This window comes from Neovison vison, chromosome 5 (genome assembly GCF_020171115.1).
Source record: "Neovison vison isolate M4711 chromosome 5, ASM_NN_V1, whole genome shotgun sequence".
NCBI classification, from domain to species: domain Eukaryota; kingdom Metazoa; phylum Chordata; class Mammalia; order Carnivora; family Mustelidae; genus Neogale; species Neogale vison.
Window position 1 is genome coordinate 12,130,711 of NC_058095.1, and position 15,971 is coordinate 12,146,681.

General features: G+C 41.5%; 1 protein-coding gene across 4 annotated transcripts in view; it reads right to left on the minus strand.

Annotated features, from left to right (window-relative positions):
- CEP112 (centrosomal protein 112) overlaps window positions 1–15,971 on the minus strand; it is a 424,841-nt gene that overhangs the window by 26,581 nt on the left and 382,289 nt on the right. The window lies entirely within an intron of this gene.

Sequence of the window (15,971 nt, forward strand, 5' to 3'; positions counted from 1 at the left end):
CCATTAGGGGGATTCTACACCTTAGAGATGAGGGTCTTGCGTGGTGTGTCAGAGACCCCATTGGTGTAATAAGAGTGGGCTGAGAAGTCACTGGTGGCGGATGGCGGCACAGGTCAGCAGGAGGGCTCTGAGTCTCTCTGTATTGGTCTAATTGCTGCAAGTTCCCTGTACAACTGAGATAAACTCTGTCTACTCTGTGCTGAAGCTGACTATGAGGCATATGTCTCTTACACACACATGTGCACAGAAACATGACCTAGGTAGATGTATATATATATACACACACGTGTGTGTCTGTGTGTGTGTGTATTCCTACTCTAATATATACTGATACTCTAATATATACTAATATATACTCTAATATATACTTGGATCTTAAAGGAGCCTGGTGGTAAGACAAAACATGGACATAACTAATCATAATGAAGGTGGCATGTCTCAACCCCACAGAGTATCACAGAAACCCTCAGAAACCAAAACACTTGCAGAATGCAATAAGCATTCTCGTTAAAAACACGTAAAAGACAGGCGTGCATTCTGACAGGGCTGCTCCTCGACACTGAACTTGAGGCCTCCCCTGGGGCAATAACAAAATCAAATACAGATGAAAGATGGAAAGGAAGACACAACATTATCTGTTAAGGAACAATGTAATTGTTTCCTTAGATAAATTTAAGAAATTAACTGAAAACGTACTTGAGTTTTCTTAAAGAAATCACTGGAAGATTCAATAGAATTAAGGTTGAGAAGAGTTCTTCTGGTTGGCTGGATAGAGACAAACCAAACACATGAAGCACTTTTCTTAACATAAGTCATCACTTTTTAGAGACTATATGGGGAAAACCCACCAAGGGGGGGGGAATGCCATAATATACCTGGGAATAAATTTAATAAGAGATGAACATCCATAAAAAGATACACTCCAAGTGTACTGAAAGACACAAAAGACAGAATGGAATGTGAAGAGATGTGACATTTCTGAAGAGGTGAACTCAATATCACAAAGACATTCATTCTTCCCAGAGTAACTCCTAACCTCAGTGCAGTTCCAACCAACCAATCCGAGATTTTACAAAACAGAGGTTGGCAAGATTATTCTGAGATTCACATGAAAGTGTAAATGCTTAAGAATGACTCAGGCAATTCCAAAAAGAGATTGCGAGGGGAATCTTTCCCTAGAGCTCAAAGGTACTACCTACTGGTGCTTTTCTAAAGATGTTACTTGTAATAACCGATAATAATTGATGATTCTCACATTGATTTTACAAGGTGGTAATATTATTAACCCATTTTCAAGACAAAAAAAAAAAAAAAAAAGCAAGGTAAGTTGCTTGAAGTCCCAGGGCAAGTAAGTTGAAGTGGCAGGGTTGGATTTGAATCTGGGCACTGTGGTCCCAGACTTCATGTTCTTTTCTTTTTTTTAAAAGATTTTATTTATTTATTTGACAGGCAGAGATCACAAGTAGGCAGAGAGCAGGCAGAGAGAGAGAGGAGGAAGAGGCTCCCCACTGAGCAGAGAGAGCCCGATGTGGGGCTCGATCCCAGGACCCTGAGATCATGACCTGAGCCGAAGGCAGAGGCTATAACCCACTGAGCCACCCAGGTGCCCCCCAGACTTCATGTTCTTAAACACCATAAAAATGATGAGTGGATGGATGACTAGGAAAGAATACAAAGGCCCAGGCAGATTCGTGCATATATGGAAAATCTGATTCTTGACAAAGGTCGCATTTCAAATAAGCGGGGGAGGGATATCTCCGTCAGTAAAGGCTATCAATAACTGGCTATCTATTTGGAAATAAAATATAAAAACATAAGGTAAGATCCCGCCATTAGCTTTCTACTGTTGTTCTAACAAATTACCATAAATTTAGCAGCTTGAAACAATGCAAAATCCTTATCTCCCAGTTCTATAAGGTCATAAGTCTGAAGAGGCCCAGCTGGTTCTTCTGTTCTGGTATCGCAAGGCCAAAATCGCAAGGCCAAAATCACGGTGTTGGCTAGCCTAGACTTTCATCTGGAAGCTCTGGGGGAGCATTTGTTTCTGAGCTCATTCAGGTTTGGGGCATAATTCAGGTCCTTGCAGCTGTAAGGGCTGATGTCCCATTGCCTTGCTGGCGGTCAGCTGAGAGCCTCTCCCAGCCCCCGAAGGCAACCTTATATCGCACCCTCCGATTTCAATCAGCACCGGTGTACTGGATCGTTCTCACACTACAAATCTCTCTGACCTTCCCTTCTGTCATATCTCCAGCCAGAGAAAGTTCTCTGCCCTTAAGTGGTCATGGGTTTAGATTAGGCCTACCCCCTTATTTTGAAGTCAGTGATTAGTAACTTTATCTACATTTACAAAGAAGATATATTTTATAATCTTAGGGTAGGGAAGACCTTCCTAGGCAAACTTAGAAACCATAAAGAAGAAATGAAATATAATGTTCTCAAATAATTAAAATATTGAGTATAAAATTAAAGAAGAAGCAACTGAAAGGATCTGCAAACTTATCACACCACTTAAGATCCAGAATATGTAAGAAAATTAATTTCTTCAGGTCCAATTAATAAAACAAACTGATAGAACAAATTAGCAATGAGTGTGATGAAGAAACTCACAGAAATGCAAATCCTGGATTTCCACTTCTAGTAATGGACACTTTACATAATTCTCTTCCAAGACTGGTTCAGAGTATTAGGGAACTAACAAGGAAGGGAAGAATTGCAGGACCAAGATCCTGGAAATGATAGATATTAAGAGAGCTTGTACATCTGGCATTTGGGACATTTTTATGTAGTGCCTTTGCCAACTCTAGAATGGTTGGTAAGAGGCTCAGAAGCTGAACAGATCTTTTAACAGCTTCACAAAAAAAAAAAGCCCCAGAGACACAAGCTGCAGCCCAGGTCTCACTAAACAGGAGCGCCTGGTAAAATCTCATGCTTTGGGTGGATTTCACACCCTATGAGAAGGAGTGAATTGGAAATAGACCAGCCCTCTCTAAAACTAGCTTCAAATCATCTCAATCCCTGAAAATGGATTAAGGTTATTCAGGACAGCAAGCGCCGCCACCTGCCTACCGAGAAGCAAATGTAAATTCTCTCTCTGGAGGAAATTCTCATCATTCTAGGTAGGCCTCAAATTATTTCTATGAAGTTCTCTATAAAATATCTGGCATTCAATCAAAAATAGTCAGGCTCACAAGAAAGCAAGACAATATGACCAAAAGCCAAGAAAAACAAGGGCAATAAAATAAATTCCATGTGAATTCCACATAATGATGATCAGACTTTGACTTTAAAAGAACTGAGATAAATATGTTCAACAAAATAAGAAAAAACAGTTGTGAAACTTCAGCACAGGACAGAAAACTAAAAAGAAACTAAGTAGAAATTCTAGCTCTGGAAAATACAATAACCAAAATTAAGAATGGATTCTCAAAATTAAGAATGGGTTTAACAGCAGATTAAACACAGTTAAGGAAAGAAACTAGAAGTTGGATTAAAAAAATACTCAGAATAAATACAGAAATAGGGAACAAAGTTAGAAGGTCTAACATACATAAAATTATAGTCTCAAAAAGAGGAAAGAGAGTCAGGCAGACATTAAAATAGAAAATAGAAAATCTGGGCGCCTGGGTGGCTCAGTTGGTTAGACACTGCCTTTGGCTCAGGTCATGATTCCAGAATCATGGGATTGAGTCCCACATCGGGCTCCCAGCTCTGTGGGGAGTCTGCTTCTTCCTCTGACCTTCTCCCCTCTCACACACTTTCTTACTCTCTCTAATAAATAAATAAATAAAACCTTAAAAAAAAAAAAGAAAATCTGATACTATAACCACTAAAGAAAGTATATATATGATTAACTGAAAATGTTCCAACAAAGAAAACTCTAAGTCCCAATGGCTTCATCTACCATCCTACATTTTAAAGATGAAATAATTTCAGTTTTAGGCAAACTCTTTCAGGAAACAGATAAAGAAAGGACACTCCAATTTGTTTTATGAGGACAGCAAACTTTGATACCAAAATCTAGTAAGAACATTATAATAAAAGAAAAGTAAAGGCTAATCTCATTCATAGATTTTCACAGATGTGAAAATCCTAAACAAAATATTGGCAAACAAAATCCAGCAAAAGATAGAAAGGGGTAAGTCATCATGATCAAAAAGGGCTTATTCTAGAAACTCAACACAGATGATTCAATATTAGAAAACTAATCTATGAAGTTCACTGCATAAGCAGAATGAAGGGCAAAATTCATATGACTACCTCAAAGAATGGAGAAAAGGTCATTTAAGAAGTACCCATTTAAATTTTAAAGTGAAAAAAAAAATCTTTGTATGAGTAGAAAGAAACTTTCTTAAAATGATAAAGGGAAACTATGCAAAAGTCAGCTTTATTTCTATATGCCAGGAACCAATGGTGAGAAAATAAAACTTTAAAAGTAATACCATTTCAAACAGCATCATAATATGTAAAATAAATAGGAATAAATTTAATATAAGATGTGTAAGATGTCTTTACATAAAACAATAAAAAATTACAGAATGCTTAAGTAAAGCAGAGGAATATACTATGTTCATGGACTGGGAGACATTAGAAATTGACAAGTCGAGTCTAAAATTTATATAGAAATGCAAAAGGCTATGAAGAATCTATCACTAAAATGTAAGCCTCACAAGAGCAAGGATTTTTCTTTGCTCGTTGATGTCTATCAAGGCCAATAAAGGACCTGATATAGAGTAAGTACTCAGGAAGTCTTTGTTGTATTGAATTGAAATGTTGAATGTACCACTTAGGCGTTTAGAGAGTTCACCCTGGGTTGTCATTTAGTTACCATGGCACGTTCTGATTTACCCTCTCATTTACCTTCCTCTCTTTACCAACTCAGGCAAAATCTCAAAATCTTCTGAGCCAAATGAAGCATGTGGAATCATTTGGTCGAGGTTTCCAATTTTTCCCCATTCTTTCTGCATGGGCATTCATTCAAAAAACATCTTAAAGCAGAAGGGCAGAAAAACAAGATAAATTGTTGTTCTGGTTCTATAGTGGGGGGCCAGGCCTGAGGCGCTGCCTGTCAGATCCTTTCTGCTGCTGCTGAAAGAACCAAGTGTACGTAAGCATGACGTCTGGGCCCTTTTTTCTCTACCATGCCTTGCTACCCATCTGAGCCGGGAAGGGCCCCCCACCTAAGTCTGTCCTGGCTAACACAGGCCAAACCCTCCCCTACTCCTTAATTAAAATTGGAAAAATCTCCTATCAGAGGGCTTTCTACTCCTACTTCTTGCTACTTCTCAGTAAACCTGAGTGTAAATCTCACATACAAAACCAAAAATGGATCTTTAAATGATGATTTCCTTTATAATGATAACAGAAGCTCCTAGCGGACAAGATTTCCACATCAACTCTCTCCGCTTATTAGGCTGTCTGCTTCAAAACAGGTGTCATGTTTCATACAATTTTAATTATGCCAATGACACTCTATTCTTCACTAGTTCTAATTTCTCCATGTGATTCAAGAAGTCCTTCTTTGCACTTGAACATTTTATGACAATATTTTTTTCAGTTGGAACTGTCCTCGAATTCTGTATAGAAATCCAAAAGGTTACCTTCATGTAAAGTATGTTCAAAGGGCCTTTTAAATTTCTGATTTTTCCTTTGTGTAAAAATATCACCTTTCTTTCCTTATTTCTCATTTAAACTGATACACATCTGAGGCCTCTAAAATACCTGGGCTCTGTCATTTATTTGACAATAAACAATTTCAATCGCTTCTACCTCAAAATAGCCCCTTTCAACAGGAAGGAGATCTTTTCTGGCTGGACGAGAGCAGAACAGGAATTCAAAGTAAATGTTAGCGCAGAATATGTGGTAAGTTTTCTGAGTGTGACAGGCACATAAAGTAGTCATCAAATGTTTCTCCCTGTCACTGTGCTGACTCACGCTTACCCTCTTTTACCATCTCTGTGTTTCTCTCTTCTTTGACTTCCTCTTTCCAGCTGTTCGCTCAGTTGCATGAAATCAGGGCTTAGCAGCTGCCAGAAAACTCAGCCTTGAGAGGACACTGCTCAGGGATATATATCCTCCTTTCTCTCTTCCTGGGAGACTGTATTCCATTACCCAGGTTAATGCCTGTCATCATGCTCCTGGTCCCCCAATTTAAAAAGGTGGCATAGAAGAAAAGTTGGTTTTGAGCTTTTATTCTTGGGTTTTTAAATGCCTCCACAATCGACTGATTTGGAGTAAATCATTTTTGGAATTTAAAAAAAAAACAATTAAAAAAAAACCCACTAAAATTCCAGCCAAAACTACCTTAAAAAAAAAAATCAAACCATAAGAAGTAAGAATGTATTATGACATTACTTCATTATGGGATTGCAAGATGAGATCCAGGCCCAGGGAGACACAGCGAGGCTTTGAAGCCAGCAGCTCAAGATCAGAGCCCCGTCCGTGCAGTCCGTTTGTGACTGTCACCCCTGTCCCCACCATCCCCCAGAGTTCGCTGCACGGACAAAGAGCCACTCCAACAACGTAGAGAATGCTTTATGGAAAAACACTTGCAATGATGCAGTGGGTTCTTTGCTGACACTTGGATTTACACAGGATTAAAAACACACCTCATCTCCCCCTCTCCCACAACCAGCCCAGTGAAGTTAAAAACAAAGGGAATCTCAAGAAAGCCAAGATGAAATGCAGAGCACATTCATCCCAGAAGAGCTGCCTTAAGTTCTCCTCTAACAGCAGCGTTGTGATCATCGGGCACAGTCTGTAGCAGAGGTTTTGTGTACAAGTGTTGATTTGCTTTGCCCTGAAAATCTGCTAGAATTCTACGAGAACTGATTTATAAGGAAACTTTTGAGGAGATGTATATGTTAACGAAAATACTCATGTCCCTGACATTGTGCTTCAAGTGTTTTTCAGAAAATAGAGACAAGTATTCAAATAAACGCTCATTGAGAATAAGATGTGGCCAAAATTAAATGTGGTTCTGTCCCTCATAACAACACAAATTTTAGAATGATGCATCATACCAGCTGTCTGGGAACAAATGTATTTTGTTGGCATGGGAACAAAAGAATTAGTCTGAATTTTGTAAATAAACTGTGGTTATTAAAATTACTCGAAACAAGCCAGAATAATAACCATTAAACATGAAAAGTCAATAAAAGTCTTTGAATTTTATTTCTGTTGCAATTATTATTCCTGTTTTCATAATGTGCTTTGGGATAAAACATAGTTTTAAGCTGTTAGTACTTTTAAATAGATTCCACTGCAGATGAGTTAGCCAACAGCAGCTACGGCTGTGAAGTTTTAAAATCCATTATGGAAAACAGAAATTAAAGGCTTGGAAATCTGCAAAAGACCAATTCTTCCTCTTAACAATTGTCACGATTATTGCCTCATTGATTTTCTGTCTACACAGCGTCTTCCTCTGTAGTGCAGCCCGTGTTGAGGTGGTTTAAAGGCAAAGAGTGCTACCCAATGAAAACTTTAAAGATATTGATGTTGCTTCCCCCAAAGATCCATGCTACTCCCCCATAGATCACTGGGCTTTGTGGGAGGCAAATTAAGTCTTTGGGAACACAAATCGTGAGCATCGTAAGTGTGGACCAGGGAGAAGCAGCTAAGACTCTGCCAGAGATGGGTAACGGGACTCCAAAGCCACCAATACTAAAGGGATCCAATTTTATCCTTCAACCCAAGAACCTGGGAAGGAAGCTGCCGAATGCTAAGTTTATCTGCAGAGAAAATAAAGGGCTTGGCTCGTGTTTATACCTCCTGATTTGTCCTTCTGAGGGCATCTTGTGGCCCTGGTTTAGAGAGGAGCAGAAAGCTGGGCTGCACGGCATTCGAGACACCAAGGGTGTCTGCTGCCCAGAGAACAGCAGGCTGGGAGAAATAATGCAGAGAGCTCAGAGGCTCTCACCCCTCTGTGGAATTTTAAAAAGACAGAAAAAAGGCGAACTCATGGACACAGAGTGGAAGGTTGTGATGCCGGAGGCCGGGGAGTGGGGGGAATGTGGAGATGTTGGGTAAAGGGTGAAGACTTGCAGTTGTTAAGCTACTTCTGGGATCTAGCGTACCGCGAGGTGACGGTCATTAATAAGGCTGCGTTGTCTCCTTGAACTTTGCCAAGAGTAGATCTTAAGCATTCTTGCCACAACACACACTGCAGTACGTAGGTGAGGTGATGGAAGTGTTAATTAACTTAATTGTGGCAATCATTTCACAACGTGTATCATATCATCACATTGTCTCATGTTTGTTTTAAATATATACAATTTTATTTGTCAATTATACCCCAATAAAGGTGGAAAAAAATGACTGAGAAAAAAAGAGGAAAGGTGGGTTGTGGGTAGGGGTCGGCATTCTGCTTTCTCTTGGCTTTCCCCAACCTACAAACCGTTCTGAGAGCCCCAGATAAGCCATGGCATAAGACTGGAGAACGCTCAATGATCCCACTCGCCGCAGAGGACAATTATACAGGAATACAATATGTATTCTAAGCCTAGACAAGAATATGTTCAGAAAAAGTCTACTTCGCATATAGTTATGGGGTGCAACGTAAATGATCTGTAGTTCAAAGTTCGGTGGCTTCTGGAATTCTTCATTCTCAGACTCCTTGTAGGAGACGTTGCTGTTACGCCCCCCTCTTTCCTTCCTGTCTTCCTTCCAAGAATTCACCGGGTGCCACATGGGCTCAGCACAGGGCCAAATGCTGAGTTATAAGAATGAATATGATAGAGTCTCAACTCAGGGGCCCATCCGCAAAGAGCAAACATATACTAAGAGAGCGTGATGGGAAAACCTTTAACAGAGTTTCACAGAAGTGTTAAAAGAGCACACACGAAAGAGGGACATTGGAGGGGGCAGGAGAGTTTTGAGGATGAGATTCAGGGCAGCAAGGACTTTACTGAGCAATTCAGTGTGACAACAAGCACCGGGAGATGCCTTGAGTTGTTGCATAGGGCCATCACCCTCAAGGAGCTGAAAGTCTAGCAGGGAACTCTTTTTCGCTTTTATGACATTAAATTCCTCTGGCTCTGCTCTTCTCTCCTTGGCCAGTCATCCTCTAAAACCCTCTTTGGATCCTCCGCTACCTTTTCTTGTCCACGCATCTGCCCGCGGGCCTCTTGTCGCTTGCCTCTCTGTATCACCTACATCCTCTGGGCTTTGCTAGGTTCCCCCATCAAGAGGATCCAGACATGCCTCCTTTCCTTCTTGAGTTCTAGCTCAGGTTTTCTATTACATATCTCCACACGAACGTCCTGCAGGTAGCCTCTCGGACTCAACATCTTGTGGACAATACACTATTCATCAGCCTATCAATTCAAAGACGTGGTATTATGCTTTTCTCTTGCCCTCTGAATCTTTGTGTTCTGTGAATTTCAAGGGAGTCTCCTCAGCTCTTCCTTTCTTTCTACTCCCTTTGACAAGATCGAGTTCGCGCCCTCCTGGTCTCTTGTGACTCATGAATTGTGACTTGTGAATTTTAGTGCTATACCCTCTGAATTCATCTCTTTTCATCCCTTGTTCATCTCATCTGCTGCTGCCAGAATAATCTTTAAAAGTATAAATGCAATCCTAGAACACTACCCAGTTAAAGGGCAAAAACTCTCAATGGCGGACAACTGCTTTCTGACCAGTGAGTGATTGCCTTACCACTCCAGGCCCGATTGGCCACCAATGCTCCTAACACGCTCTGCTTGGTAAAGAACAGGTAATAAACCAGGTTTGTTCTCTCTTTTTGTTCTTTTTGGCATGGATGAAATGAACCCAGCTAGCTCTCTGGTCTTATTCTCCTCTTCACTGATGCTATTCTCTGACCCGATATTAGTCACTATTCCCCAAGCCTTTTGTGCCCGTTCTGCTTCACGGCTTCCCTCATTCTGTTCCAGATGTCTTTCCTTCCTGTTAACGCCTCGCTCACATGTCCCCTTGTACTTTATGAGCAACTATAATGACACACATTTCATCTGCATTATGTTTTATGCTTTTTGAAGTATTTCTCACACATTATCTTGTGTTGATGCTCACATCAATCCTGTGGGAAAGTATTATTACCGACATTTTATGAACCTGGTATCCAGAAAGGTTACGTGACTTGCCCAAGAGCACGTGACCAGTAGCGACAAGATCGACTTGGAAGCAGTAGGGCTCCTCTACTGGATCACACGAGTCCTTGACGCCTCTCCTCCTCCTCCTCCCTGTGTCATGGTAGGCGTCTCTGGGACAACCTTTGTTCCCGCCTCAGACACAATCATGTGTGTTCACTAGATTCTCCCCTAAATTAACTGATGTGGCTAGATCAATTAAATATAAAGTGAGCTGCTACAAAGCTGAGATTGAGATGTTAAGTGTGACTGGATTTTATATCCAGCATATATGTGCATGTATATTATATGTAATATATATTACATTATTGATTTAGTGTTTGCACATTTTAGTAACTTTCCAATTTCTTGAGTATAGCTGACACACAATGTTCCATTAGTTTGAGGTGTACAAGATAATGACTTGACAAGTTTATACATCACGCTCCGCTCCCCACAAGTGCAGCTACCGTCTGTTACCATACCATGCCTCCCTAGTATCATTTACTATACGACTCAGGCTGTGCCTTTCATGCCCAGGACTTATTCATTCCATAACTGGAAGCTGGTATCTCCCTCCCCAACCCCTGCCCGCACCCATTTTGCCCATCTGTCTCATGCCTCTCCCCTCCGGCAACCATCAGTTTGTTCTCTGTCATAGCTCTGATTCTGCTTTTTGTTTATTCATTTGTTTTTTTTTAGAACCCACATGAGTGAAATCATAGGGTATTTGTCTTTCTCAGTCTTCCTTCACTCAGCATAACACCCTCTAGGTTCATCCGTTGTTGTTGAAGATGGCATGATCCCGTCACTTTTTATGGCTGTGTAATATTCTACTGTGTGTAATCATATTTATAGAGTATTTATTCCATTTTATATATCCTGTTTATATAAATTTCACTTATTTTCCAATTTCTCTCTCTTTTTCTCACACACACACTCTCTCTCTCACACACATATATATATGCCACATTTTCCTTATCTGTTCTACTGATGGACACTTAGGTTGTTCCCATATCTTGGCTGCTGTAAATAATGCTGGAATAAACATAGGGGGCATTTATCTTTCCAAATTGATATTTTGGTTTTCTTTAGGTAAATACCCAGAAGCAGAGTTACTGCATCCTATGGTAATTCTATTTTTTTATTTTTTGAGGAACCTCCATACTGTTCTCTGGAGTGGCCGCACCAGTTTGCATTCCCACCAATGGTGCACGAAGGTTCCTTTCTCTCCACATCCTCGCACACTTGTTATTTCTTGTCCTTTTGCTTCTAGTCATTCTGACAGGTGTGAGGTGATATCTCAGTGTGGTTTGATTTGCATGTCCCTGACAACGAGTGCTCTTGAGCATCTTTTCATGTGTCTGACGGCCATCTGGATGTCTTCTTCGGAGATATGTCTATTCAGGTCCTCTGCCCAATTTTTTAATCGGGTGGCTTGGGTTATTTTGGTGTTGAGTCGTGTAAGTTCTTCATATATTTTGGATGTCAGCCATTACATGATATATCACTTGCAAATAGCCTTTCCCATTTAGTAGGCTGCCTTTGCTCGATATTTTAAGACAATTTACGAGTTACTTCTGTCAGTATAGACCAGACCCTTCGGGCCTAGGCACACCAGATATGACGAGGAGCTAAACCAGCTGGCTGCCCCACAACGTTAGCCATCAAATCAGACAGGATCTCCAGGGGGAGTCCCAGGCAACACGATGAGGTAGGCACCCACGCGTTCCACGAGAAGCTGGCGGCAACACTGCTCTCCCCCAGCCCCGACCACTACTCAGCAAGGATCTGGTTCCCTTGAAGGCCGAAGGATTCTGAAATCACCGCTTGCCTGCAAGCTCCAAGCTCTGCCTGGGGAAGTGGACCCTACTTTTACCAGCTAGAGAGCTTTCCATCCCTTCCCCTTGGGGAAGATGGATAGCAGTACCAATGTGTGTGTTCTCTCTGCATCCTGTGAGCCCGGGCCTCTATGCTAGTCAGAAGAAAAAGAACCTGCTTTAAATTCCATGCCTGGAGTCCCTTTTACACATATGCTCTCTGCTCTATTCGACTGTAAGCTCCTTGAGGACAAGGACTATGACTTACTCATCTGTGTCGTCTCAGCACCGATCGCTGTCCAGCACAATACGCCTTTCAAAAGAATGAAATGTGCAAAAAAAAAAGTATGACCCTGCGAGTGAAATGCACAGCATTATACTTTATTTACTGGATCCTGAAGGTATTATTTTTTTCTCACTAACTTATTTAAAATCATCTTCTGAGAAACTGCATGACCAATGTAATCAAAGCTATTCATACTTTCAAAACTTAAGGTACTCAGTTCAAAGGAGGGGTTTTGTCCCATGTATGTTATTATCTGACATTGTTTGGTGCCTTTATGTAGTGTTAAAAATATCAAGTAAAGGGCGCCTGGGTGGCTCAGTGGGTTAAAGCCTCTGCCTTCGGCTCAGGTCATGATCTCAGGGTCCTGGGATCAAGCCCCGCATCGGGCTCTCTGCTCAGCGGGGAGCCTGCTTCCTCCTCTCTCTCTGCCTGCCTCTCCGCCTACTTGTGATCTCTGTCAAATAAATAAATAAAATATTAAAAAAATATATCAAGTAAAATGTTAGACTGTTATTTTTCTTCCTCTCTTTTCTGTGACTTATTAGACCAAATTACCTTGGCCAGGACTAGCAAATTACTTAGTCTCATTGCAAACAATGAAATCTTGTTTCCTCCCATGAACGAGATTTGGTTTTATACATATCTGAACCTAAGAGATACATGACATTTATTAATTTTACAGAGGGCTCCATATAGTGGAAACAGTTGCCTGGGAGTGAGCTGCCCACCTAGCGCATGGGTAGGAGAAGTCCTACCCCAGGCCCACTGCTACCATGTTAGGGATTCACTTCCTTTTCGGATGACCTCATTTTCTTTTCCTTTTTTTAAAAAAATTTATTTGACAGACAGAGATCACAAGTAGGCAGAGAGACAGGCAGAAAGAGAAGGAAGCAGGAGAGCCCTACTGAGCAGAGAGCCCAATGCAGGGCTTGATCCCAGGACCCCAGGATCATGACCTGAGCTGAAGGCAGAGGCTTTAACCCACTGACCCACCCAGGTGCCCCTCGAATGACTTCATTTTCCTTGCACAATGAGGAAGTTTGCTCAGAGCTCTGAAAGCCCCCCCCCCCGTCCCCCGCTGCACCTATGGGATTCTTGCTCGATCTAATCTAGAATTTGAAATTATTAACTCCTGGTATGGAAAAAAATAAGGGTGATTTTAAAATTACTTTGTTATTTGTGGATTATAGGACACGTGCTTCTATAGGGCTGACTTAGAAAATGAGTATTTTTCTCATTTTATTTGTGTTATCACGGAAGTGCATTAGAGCAAATTAACACTTTGGAATGATGGGTGAACAACACCTCTTTGGTGACTCCATTGACTGAGGCCCCCGTGGTGAGGGGAGAGATGCCGGCGTGCAGGCAAGGGGCGGACGGCAAGAATACCGCCCATCAAGACCTGATGAGAAGCAGCTTTTTGTTTTTAATTAAAAACATAACTTTTAAAATGCCTCATTCATTTTTTGTTTTTATAGACTCAAAACACAGGAATTTTTCTTAAATGAAAAACAGAAACTTTTTTTTTTTTTTAAGCAAGCAAGTTAAAAAAGGAAGGCCAGGAAATTGTCCTTTGTAATTCTGCCAGTCTCAATTTTGATTCTTTGTGCAATGAGTATCAGGATAATAATATTTGGTCGAAGAGAAAGAGAGGAAAGTTCCAAGAAGCTGTTTTGATTATTTGATAGGCTGATGTCAGGCCGGCTACTGGTCCTGCAGTTGCTTTGACAGACGCAAAAGAAGAAAACCCGACACCATTTCAACATCTGAAGTATTCTAAGTAAGCTCATCTATAAGGAGACCCTACAAAATGTCCATGGTGATATTTGTAATTATTTTTGACTATTTCCATGAGTGTCACAAGTTCAAAGGAGGCCATAGGTCAAATTTAGATAAAACCGAAGTTAAATTAAGTGAATGATAGAGGAATACGATTTATTATGTGCTCATTATTTGCTCTTCAGTTTTGTTGAAACAATTGGCATCGAATCCTAGCCACACCCTAGGATCTTGTGGAAAGAATTCAACGTTTTATGGTTGCGACGATTACGAAATACTCAGTTTTACCCATGGGTATTTCCTGACATTTCTTTGGTAAACTGTAGCCCTAACAGAAGATATCAGGAATTAGCGCAAGAAATAGTCTAAAAAGCCATTGTCACTACAAAGATGAAAGCAACTTTGATGATCAAAAAGAAGCAAAAAAAAAAAAAAGACAAAAAATGGCCCCTGAATCCTTCCCTATTGTTCATTTGGGATTTCTTAATTTCCCTACTCTCAGTACATTACAGAATTTTCTGTGTGAAGTTTTGCCATGAATTGGAGTGACGTCAACAAAGTTCTACCTTAAGTCATATTTTATCACGAATCGGAGGAGCCCCAGGAGGGAGCACCATTCCCAGCTTTTAAGCAGCCGGTCTTCTCCCAGTTTCGAGCATCTGAGACGGAAGGTCAGCTGAGCAGCCCTAGAGCAGCTCACAGGCCTCTGTGGGCTGCACCTGAACGTGACACTGTGGTATCCGAGGTCTAGGGAGCCATCATGGCCTGTTGCTAGATAGGCTCGGCTTTGGGTGCCTTTGCCCTCTGCTGTGCTCAGCCCCTGGCCAGTGAGTGGCATTTGCTACTGAGCCACGGGGATCTGCAACCATAGGCCACCAGCAGGAGGAAGGCCTCAGAATTCTGACCCATCCGGGTTCAAATCTGCCTCCACTATTCACCAGCTGTGTGAGCCTGACCAGTTACTCAGCCTCTCCGGGTTTTGCGTGCCCTCCATGAAATGGGGACGGCAGTCCTGGCCCTATGTGGTTATTCTCATGACAAAGGAACTACCATGTGTAACGTGTCTCCGACAGTGTCTGCCACCTTCGGGCCTTTGATCAAGTGTAGTTATTATTAAATGATCCATCCCGGTACCGTCTTATGCTGTGATCCTGCTACCAACTGTATGTTAGACTCTAGGCAATTCACGCAGGTCCACGTATGTGCACAGACATGCATGCTTATGCCTGTGATGTAAGACGTGACCTACACATAGATACATGGCAGGTACGTTACAAGGGACATAGACGAGAGAGTAGGAAGGAGTTCTACGAGGTCGAGTCAAGTCATTGAGCACTAATACTCAGCGTCTACTAGATGCTCACGTTTGCCATTTTGTGCAAACCCATACCTCAGATCCTGTTTGTAAGCACCTGCAAAGATGAAAAAAGTTTCCCTCTCAACCACCTGTCAGTGTTTACTCTTCCCACGAGGTCATAATCATCTAACCTCGTGTTTCTAACAAGACAGCTGAAGGGTGGAAATCCATCAATACCTATGGCGCTTTTCGTACATGAAGGCTGGTGGCATTTAGGAGAACGTTAGCAGTGCTCTACCCCATGGCTAGGGACACTGTGTTTATCAAAGGTTTCATTAAGACTCACGATCTCTATTGATAACGTTGACCTTTTCATTTAAGCTGTCAAAATTACCACAAAGAATAATTCACTATAACCAGAAGAACTGGATGAAAAAAATCCTGTCATTTGAAAATAAAATAGGTCATTAGCTACTGTCATAGCCAGATTCGTCGGGTTCTATTAGACGTCTTTCTCCGACATGAGAAGAGAGGGAAAATTAAAGTTCGAAGGAAAATCTGGTTTGCGTGAGCACGAGAATGTCCACACATACGAGGGTGATGACGTGGCAGCCACTGCCCTCCGCACAGAGGACATCCATTCCTCTCCTCTCGGCCCAGACTACCCTCCCCAGCAGGTGCATCCTGACCCGTCTAGGCTAGTCTGG